Raw genomic sequence first — 10,904 nt, 5'->3', positions numbered from 1 at the left:
CAAGAACAAGAACAGGAAGACCACAGGTTCTCAAGGAAACGCCAATGGTCTTCAAATTTATGAAGCACATTTAGCTTAACTTTAAACGATCTAGCACGTACTGTGGAAGGTTTGGAAGGTTGTGATATTAAGATACGATTTAAATCAGGTTTAAAAATCATTACTTAACTTCCTTTTTACCTCGTAAGCGCCACGTTTCATCAGCTTCAGCCATAAGTCCATTTTTAAAACATCCTAAAAATGTTGATACGTTTACTATACTATGGAAATTCTGGTTTGGTATTTGAGTGTTAAGTAATTCTATTTTTACTTTACAATTGTCACAGTTTTTAACATTTTTTTTATTGTGGAGGAACGGTCCAAAAAGGCCGTTTTAGTTTTAAAAATATATAGTGTAATATTTGAACATTTAATAATAATTTATACAGTTTTGTATTAAAATATGTGTAACCATATGTTTTGTTTATAGTGGCATTTTTTAAATTTCATGCTATCTTAACATTCAGTAAATCGATCTTTTCCACAATCGACCTCATCGAATACAAAAAATACATGAAGGGTAAACAGAATATTTTTTTGTTCAACCTGTTTTACTTGGTAATCAAGCGGTTTATAACATTTGACATTTGAAGTGTATCCAACAGAAAAGAATAGATAAAAAACGAGTATGAAGGAAAGGTATTTACATCGTATCGCCATTCGTCTGTTGACACTTTTTTCTCAAACTTAAAAGCTTTATTTTTTACAAATCACTATTCCGCTGGTACCATGCGAGATTTTCCCTCAGTTCCTTGATCCTAAGAATCATTGATTACGTCCATGGTCAATGGCATATTAAATCACAAACGAAGGAATCAATCACGGTAGATCTAGTCTAGCATGTTGTAGATAACATGTTGCGAATTACAACTGCTGTCCTTCCGAGAATTTCCGGGGACATCAGAGTCAAGTTAAGTTTTTGTCGTTCCCCCTGAAATGACAGCCTGTAAAAGAGTGTCTTCCCATTATCAGTATATTTTTTTGGTCACATACGGTTTTGTAGCGACTATTTGGGACATTTCTTTGTTGTGCTAGTAGATTGTAAGGGATACGTTACAATCTGTAATAGGATTGTCAGCTTTGTATGTGAAACTGTAATAAATAGGATATAAATGTACAACATTCTACGACCCTTCTTGCATTGTCAGTTGTTGTTTTAGGACAGGCAAGTATGTATATTCATACGTTGTTACTGTAGCTTACGCATACTCTGTTACGCGGGAGTAAATCAGTTCTTCAAAGATAGACCCAAATATGGGGGCATAGTAGCAATAGGCTTCTTTGAATCGGTATTATTTTTAATTTGTTGTTTACTGTACATCAGATATCCAGAGGCTCACGAAATAGTTATGATATTTTTTTGTAATTACGGAATTAAACTCTAAAACTGACATACAAAAAGATTGAATGCCAACAACGATAAATCAAACGACCAAAACTTTTAAACACTATAATTGAATATTTGTTATCGATTCAATCCAGTCATTTAATAAGATTAAATACTGCATAAAATACCAAAGGGATCGAGGAGTGACACATACGATCCCCGATAAAGTGTAAAACCTTTTAAATATTGAGATAAACAAGAGATGAAAGCATAGTTTTTCTGTTTGAAGATCGTGTTCTCCAGAACGAGGACACTAACCCCTTCTTATATTTTCAAGGCCTTTTTCAGGAATATAGGAATATAATAATAATGAACATCTATCGAATCGATTAAATCGAACATTTCATAAGATAACTGCTAAGTACAAATATTGAAATGTAAAATATCAGAAAATCAAGTATACTACTTCGAACAGCTTAACTGTATGACTTTGGCTATAAAAAATACAGAAAATAATTATTGTTTCTAAGACTAGTTGTATAAGAAACAGCAAAAGTCAGTAGCTGTATGTAATCAGTCAGTTATGTATGGTTGTTGTTATGAGTATGAGTATAATATGACTACGATAGGATACTATGCAAAGGAGATTTTAACTTAAGATGGGCATGTTAACAAGCCTGGTTGCACGGTATGTAAGTGATCCTAGTAATAGAAATCTTAAAGGTAGAGCATAGAAGACATCCATGCACGAGTCTTGGACCATCCTGGTATAGGTTGCAAACACTCTGGGTCTGTTTGAACAATACATCCTCCGGATCTTCTTTGGCGGTGTATTCGAGCAAGGAGTATGGGAGAGAAGGATGATCTACGAGCTTGCTGAGCTGTACGGTGAACCCAGGATGTTATGCTGGCGGTGGCGAATGCGGCATGTTATGAGGATGCCGGACTCATGCTCCACCAAGAAGATGTTCCACAGCAATCCCCAGTTCGGCACGAGGTGCAGGGGAGCACAGCGAGTTCAATCAGGTGAAGCAGAACCTGTCGAAGATCGGGTGTCTGCATGGATGAAAGGCTGCAGTTAGGGACCGAACAAGCTGAAGAATAATTGTTAACCGGGCCAACTTAACGGGGCGGTCTCGTGGTACAGTCGTCAACTAGAACGACTCAATAACATGCCCGTCATGGGTTCAAGCCCAGAATGGATCGTCCCCCCGTAGCAAGGATTGACTACCCGGCTACGGTGGTAATGAATTAAGTCTTGAAAGCCTGTATAGGCCGGGCACGTCCGCGTAGGACGTTACGCCAAATAGAAGAAGATAGAAGAGGCCATGTAACGACAACATGCTTTTTTAGTGAAAGAGAAAGAGAGCATAGGGAGTGAACCTTGATAAGTTTGGTTCAAATAATGGATCCTTCTATATTTTAATCCAGAAAGATGAAATTTTCAGCATGTTATTGGAACACCATTCATCATCCGGGTTGTATCCATTTGACGATTACGGTCCACCATATTGTATTTCATCCATTATGTACAAACAATTAAGGTAAATGTACCAATAGTGGTGCAATTTGTGGTGGTACAGATGTGTTTTAATGGATTTAAAGTGTCAGGAAGGACAATTTCTGAATATTTTAACACATAGCAATTGGAATATGTTTTATCTACGCAATCACAACCATTTTTATCATGAAATACATCAAATTTACGAAAAAATATATATTTTTGTGACTACTTCGTTGTACCTATAATGGTGGTATGGTTCCTATAGTCGTCGTATTGTGTTCCTATAGTGGTGGTAAACAAAGATGCATCAAAAACGGTGTATAATATCAATGAAACTTAGTTTCGAAGCTGTTTTCGTATGAATAGCAAGGATAACTGCCATAATATTGATTTCTTTCGTAATTTGATCGTAAAAAAATGTATAAATTTGATCAATGAAACTATTGACTAAAGTACTGCATCACACCTGTCATCAACCTACACCCGGAAGAGTGTGCTTGATTTGAAGTCAATTTTTCATTCAGCCATATAAGCGAATTTTGGCCTGTTTTTGGTAAATTACGTACATAAAACTCATTTCTGTTGCTTATTTTAGTGAAAACAGTACGACATGTCAAAAATATCCTCGAAAAAATCTAAAACGACCTGTTTTTATTGATTTTATAACTATAACCACTATAGGAACATGCTTGTTTTGTGTACCTATAATGGCACTATGGTAAAAAACACTTAAAAATGCATAAATATGGTCAAAAGGCAAATAATTTTAGTTAAACAATAACATTTCAGAACAGTTATGTAGAAAAACTAGTAATTGGGTGGTTGTGTGGTCATTTAGAACGTTAACAGAAAAATGAGTTTCGTTATGAAATCCTAAGGATTTTGGAAAAATGTTGACACATTTAACAAAATAATGGATTTTTCGGTCACTAAGTAACGGAATGTCCCCATTTAACTTTTAAACCTTTTGTAAAAGGCTGAAGAACATTTCACACTAACGTAAATAACTTAATTACTTTTAATTTGCCCTATGAACCGCATTTTAGTGCAATACCACCACTATTGGTACTACCACCACTATAGGTACATTTACCCTATGCATTTCAAAATATTTTTATTTTCTTTTTTCTGTTTAAAATTATTTACAGAACTTTTATTAAACATAAAATCGATCCAAACAATGTTTTCCATTTCCATCCATTAATGTTTTCCAATCGATCCAAACAAACAATAAAATCGATCCAAAAATGATCCTTCAGCAAAAAAAAGCAATCCTTCATGAGATAAGCTGATCGCACCCAAGTCTGTTTGCGTATACCTCAGGCTAAAAGAATCTAAGCTGAAAATCTGAGGCTAGTTTTGTGTGGAGAGTAGACATGATTTCAGCTTCCAAGTGTAAAACTCCATATAAAACAGGTAGTTAGTATGGTAAAAGCCTCCAATATTCGTTTCGTGGTAATGTATTATATGACACTCCCCTAAAACACGATTTGCACTGTAGGATTTCGAATAACACGTTAATTTGTGTTATGAAATAACATGTAATTATCACGCGTAACACGAAGTAAACGATTCCCATACGTCAATAACTCAACAACTTGTAATGTGTGTGTGAGAAATGAGGGTGAAAAAATTAATGCTTTCATCGTGAAATATTTTGTAAACAGATGGATTGAAGCAAACCCGCAAGAGAAAAAAAAATGCACGACCACTGATAGGCATATTTATTTTCGCCCACAAAGATTCCTCATGTATGCCACTTGTCTTATGTTTACATTCCTCTAAGACACGAGGAATCTAAGCTTCCCTTTCGGTTCTGTTCTTCGCAATTCCTGTTCCCCTGTTAGAAGTACCAATGCACGTGCAAACAAGTACCTTGCGCACAGCCTATGGTTTTTGCTTGTTTTTTCAACGTTTGAAACGTACGTATGTCTCTATCTGTTATTCAAAATAAAACACCGAACGCAAAAACGATACCTATGAACCCGTGAAAAAGTTGTGCCCGCGATTGCAACGAAGCGATCAAAGGTAATTTGTTTTGCAGAATACTATCGCAGTGCAAAGGTTCTACGAATGTATGTGTGAATGTTTAGTGAGTAAAACGAGTGGTGCCGGTTTACTATCTAGCCAAGCAAGCAAGGAACTGAGAATAACCAATGTAAATAGCGTCTGATGGGTACTAATAACTTATTCTGTCTACCGTGACGCTTATGACGCTGTTCCGCAGCGCCGTTTGATGGGAATGCCACTGGGCAAATGATGATGACGGTTAAAAATAAACAGAACATATGCCAAACAATTTGTGTTCAATGTTTCCCCGCTATCGCCTTCCCACCTGAGTCCTGGGCCGTCAGGGTTCGTGACAAGGAGCAGAACGGTCAAACAAAACTTGAAACAACACACACATAGAAAAAAAATGAATGCAAAGATCACAACTCTCGATTGTTTGGAGGGGGTTGCGATTCGCTCACGATCATGGCTCAAACACCTTATGTGCAAAACTTTGCCCGATTCCGCAAATGTTTCGATAGAGTCAGAGGGTGCGGTATCTTTGTGGTAGTAGTAGAAGGATATTTCTTGTTTTTGGTTTTTCTCGCACGAAACCGCTTCTTAAAATTCGCTTCGTTATTTTGAAGATTATGAACATTTTCCGTCTCTTACACACTCAGCTCCTCAGCATGTATTGTTTACGTTCGGCAATGGAAAATCGATACATTTTTCTTCCATTCCCACTGGCTACCCCGTGGTACCCCGCACCCGCGTTTGTTTTTGGCACCCGACACATTCGGCACTATTTGGGTGGTGAGATATTTTTAAATTTCCCACTGCCAAAGGTTAATCGGTTTTCGAATAAGCAAAAACAGCAAATGGCCCGAGTAAAAATAGTATCTTTGAGGTTTTGCCTTTGCACTATTGCATTTCTGGTGCGGCCTGTCTGGTGATATTGTAAAACACACAACAAAAGCGTTACAAACCTGAGAGATGGCTGAGAGAGGGAGTGTCATAGAGAAATAGAGAGTTTATGGAATGAAGAGCTAGATATAGACAGGGCCAGAGAATAGACAAACCTTTGGCCAAGAGTCGCAGATCTCTCCCAGTCGTTTACCATTTCGATCGATTATTATCGCATCGTCTAAGCAACCATTTCGATCGCATCGTCTAAGCATATAGCTAAACCACGATCTTCTCTTGAAGACTATTTGTAGAGATCAGTTGTTGTAAATTTTCTTACAACATCTCTGTTTAAAATCACTGTACTGTTCATTAGTCTGTCCCCCCCCTGAAGTTTGGCAGTGTAAAGTAATGCCCTCCTCCGATAACTTACCAAGAAAACATTTAAAAAATCGCAAATCGTCTTCTCCGGCCAAATCAAATTTTATGTTCTTCCTATAATGTTCGGTGTTTATTATTTGGCTCCGCAACATTACAAAAAAGGAGAGCTACAGCTCATATAATTTTTAGGCATACATTATAGATTAGTGATTTTCATCTACCTGACATACCAATTTTTTTAGTTTTTCTACACCCTTCAGAGGTTTAAGAAGAAGAGAGTTATTAAGAAGTGCTTTTAGATCAACTGGTTTTGGTACTTTGGCCGATCTTGTGGTAAAGTCGTCAACTTGTACAACTTAACAACATGCCCGTAATGGGTTCAAGCCCCAAATGGACCGTGCCCGATACGTAGGACTGACTATCCTGCTATGTGTAATGAGTAAGTCGTTGCAAGCCAAGCTCACTAGTGGTACAGGTAGGCCTTGACCGACAACGGTTGTTGTGCCATAGAAGATGAAGAAGAAGGGTTAGATTCTAACGACCGATTACTCAAAATTATAAGAGCACATAACAAGTTAGGGTTTCAGTTGATTTTAATCTATCCGGTGGTCAGTTGCGTTAGCATATTACAGTAAGATCTACGTTCCTTAAATTAGTTAAATGTAAATATTTAGTTATTTAGGTATACTGCCCGATAAATTTGATTTAATAAATTAAGGAAAGTGGGTAGAGACGGACACTTCAATGATAATGTAAAAAATATATGAAAAAGAGCCTTCCGCATACGAGTTTTTCGCATAACGAGTGGATCATTGGAACGGATTAAACTCGTTATGAGGGGTTCCACTGTACAACGATCACGAAAATGTGCATACCTTATCTTACATTCATGTTATATTAGAAAATGTGTTTATGCTTTTAAATTTCTATCAATTTTGCTGTTTTTTCCATGAAAGATACATTTTGTGAAGTTTGAATTGTTCGTAAAACACCGAATAAGGGAAAGATGGACACCATGAAGGGTAAGATCTCAACTTGTAGAAACCGTTGAAAATTGAAGTAGTTTATAGTATTTTAACATATTCCATTGTATTCCAGGAATGAATTTTCGGAATTGTAAGCGCTAACATATCGTAAAATACAGAATCTAAGGCATTTTTGAAACAGGCAAAATTAGACTTATTTTAAGAATTATTATTATTTTTATTATTTTTTTATTATTACTATCCGAATCTTATCATTTCTCAGCAATATGCTAATTTCGCACCCCGGGAAAATCAAATGCCAATTAGGATTAGGGGATTAGGCTCTTCGGATCTCATTCACCAGTTTTATTAACGTTAATGAGTTTGCACCGGATATTAGTTGCGGTGATTCAGGGACCACATTATTATTATAATTATAATTATTATTATTATAAATGTTATTATAACTATTGAAATTATTATTATTAAAAATAATAATAATAATAATAATAATAATAGTAATAATAATATTATTATTTTTAAAGTTAATAAAATTATTAAAATTGTTTTTATTATTATCATTATTATTATTACTATTATTATTATTATTATTATTATTATTATTATTATTATAATAATAATAATTATTATTATTATTATGATTATTATTATTATTGTTATTATTATTATTAATATTAGTATGATTGTGTATTATTATTATTATTGCTATTATTATTATTATTATTATTATTATTATTATTATTATTATTATTATTATTATTATTGTTATTATTATTATTATTATTATTATTGTTTTTATTATTATTATTATTATTATTATTATTATTATTATTATTATGATTACTCCTTCGCTTACACTCACACTGATAGCACGTACTACATTTCGCTCCGCTTTATTTACGTTTTGTGCACATATTTTCGCAAATTCCGATCTGGTTCTATCATTGCACTGTGTTTTGATTATCAGTTGTGCAAGCCTCAATAAACTGTTCATATACTCAAGTGCTCAAAGCCTGTATAAGTGATATAAAGTGTATACTCCTTGGCGCGGTGAGCCTGTTGAATCGTCATGGCTGTTCACTGTTTGACCTGCGCCCGTGCTTCGTCATCCGAGGAACTTACTTACACTTGCGACGGCTTCTGCAAGCGATGGGCTCATCGTTCGTGTCTTGGTGTGAGTAGTGCCGCAGTCAAGGATCTCATCAAAGAAGATTCTCAAATTCTGTGGCTTTGCCACAATTGTTCGGAGAATCGCCGCAACGGACACTCAGTGATGATTGCTGAGCTAACGGCGGCACTCACCGATCTCAAATCACAGCTGTCAGCTGAGTTCCAAACACGCATGGATGCTGCCGCGGAATCGCTAAAACGTACGATGCTATCCTCACTCGATCAACACACATATACTCGTCCTGCTTCACACACTTCTACATTCACCATTCAACGCAAGACATCGACATCCAAAGCACCAGTTCTTTCGTCAACACCAGCCACCGAACTTAGCAACCCGGCAAAACGTCGTTTAATGGACCGTTCTCCGCCGTCCGTTGTCGCCACCTCTCCGCTTCTAAATGGCACCGCACCCATCGCCACTTCAGCTCATGCCACATTGCTCCTACCACCAGAAACGCCTAAATTCTGGTTGTACCTGTCGCGCTGCCGCCCGACAGCCACAATCTTAGAAGTGGAGACTTTCGTCAAGGAGCAAATCGGCATCGAGGATGTCACCGTTTTTAAGCTGGTGCCACTTAACCGCGATGTCTGCACTCTGACTTTCTCTTCGTTTAAAGTCGGTTTGTCGCCGGATTATAAGGAGAAAGCATTATTATGCTCATCGTGGCCGATCGGAACTGTCTTCAAAGAGTTCACGGATCGTAGGAATGCTCCTATTTCTACATTGTCGACAAATCCCCTGACCACTACCACTACAGCACCAACAAATACACACGTACCTGTCACCACAAACACTGATGTATCTATTCATATGGAAACAAACAACAACATTACTGCCTCCACCAACAACACTGCAGTCTCGACGTCACCTCCTCGATCATCACAGCAGCAATAGCAACACTACTTACACACTCGCACTCTAAATCTCCGTTAAAATTTTACTATCAAAACACTCGCGGTCTCAAAACCAAACTTTCGGATCTTCGCATCTCTCTCGAAGTTGCGAGCTATGATGTCATAATATTAACTGAGACATGGCTGGACGATTCGATTCCTTCATCCCTCTTCTGTGACCGAAAGTATACCGTCTATCGTTGTGATCGTTCAAGCGCTAACAGTACCTGCTCTCGCGGCGGTGGTGTACTCATTGCCTGTTCCGCTAGGCTCTTGTCGCTGCACATTGAAGTATCCCAATGCTCGTTAGAACTTTTATGGTTTCAAATTAAACTTAACGGTAATTCACTCTTTGTTGGTGGTGTGTATTTACCTCCAAACCTCAGCTCGAATACTGACACGTTAGACTCATTCTTCAATACAATTACATTAATACAATCTCGCATGAAAGATAGGGATTTGTTTGTCTTATGCGGTGATTTCAATCAACCTGGACTATCGTGGTCTCAAAATGAGGATTATTTCGCACCGCTTGCCGTTAACCCTGCCTCATCCTACTTTATAGACGGATTAGCTGAATTCAATCTGCGTCAACTTTCAGGGGTCGTAAATATTTTTCGGAGGCAACTAGATTTAGTTTTTGTTAATGAGTTAGTGACATATTCATGTTCACCAGTTTCTTGTAGTATTGACCCTATTGTTAAATTAGATCATTATCACCCACCTCTGGAATTCGTAGTAAATGTTCCTTTACCGCATAATGGTAATAATGTTAGAGATAACAAATCTGAGTTGAATTTTCGGAAAATGAACTTAGAAAAATTTAGGGAAATCATAACCAACTCTGATTGGAATTTTTTAGAAATTAGAACCGATTCTCCCTCCACTGTGGACGTAGCGGTAGAGCAATTTAGTAATATTGTTAAGGCAGCTCTCCCTTTATGTTGTCCTCGTTCTAAACCCTCCTCTCGCCTTCCTTGGTATGATGCTACATTGCGGTCATTAAAGGCGGATAGAACACGCGCCCTCAAAAAACTCGGTTCAACTCCTTCTGAGTATAATCGTAGAGTTTTCAAATATGCCGCTTCTGCTTTTCGTATTTATAATCGGGCCAGTTATAGGTTGTATCTTGGAAGGCTTCAATGCATGTTATACCGTAATCCTAAACTTTTTTGGTCTTATGCCAAGAAGCGTCGTAATCCCTCTTCCCTTCCTACTTCCATGTCGCTCGGTTCGGTCACTACGGACAATGCTGCTGACACCTGTTCCCTATTCGCTGAGCATTTCGCCAATGGTCTGTCTAGACCGGAGAGTCAACCTTTGACGGAGTCTGAGGGCATATTGCCTGGTTTAAACTCCGTCGCATGGGCTGAGGGTATTGTCAATGTTAATACAGTCTCTGAAGCTCTTAAAAAACTTAAGCCATCCTTCTCCCCTGGACCGGATGGAATACCAGCCTCGGTTTTTAAAAAAGTCACCTTTTCTATTCGTCCCTCTATTGGTAAAATTGTTTAACCTATCTTTGTCCTCGTCTTCATTCCCTTTATTGTGGAAGCGGGCATGGCTAGTTCCCATTCACAAAAAAGGTAACCCGTCTATCATTTCCAATTACCGTGGCATCTCAATACAATGCGCAATAACCAAGGTATTTGAGCATATTATCCATACCTATGTGTTTAAACTCACCTCTTCTACTATTATCCCTCAG

This window comes from Anopheles coluzzii, chromosome 3 (genome assembly GCF_943734685.1).
Source record: "Anopheles coluzzii chromosome 3, AcolN3, whole genome shotgun sequence".
NCBI lineage: Eukaryota > Metazoa > Arthropoda > Insecta > Diptera > Culicidae > Anopheles > Anopheles coluzzii.
Note: the sequence above shows the minus strand (reverse complement) of the source record.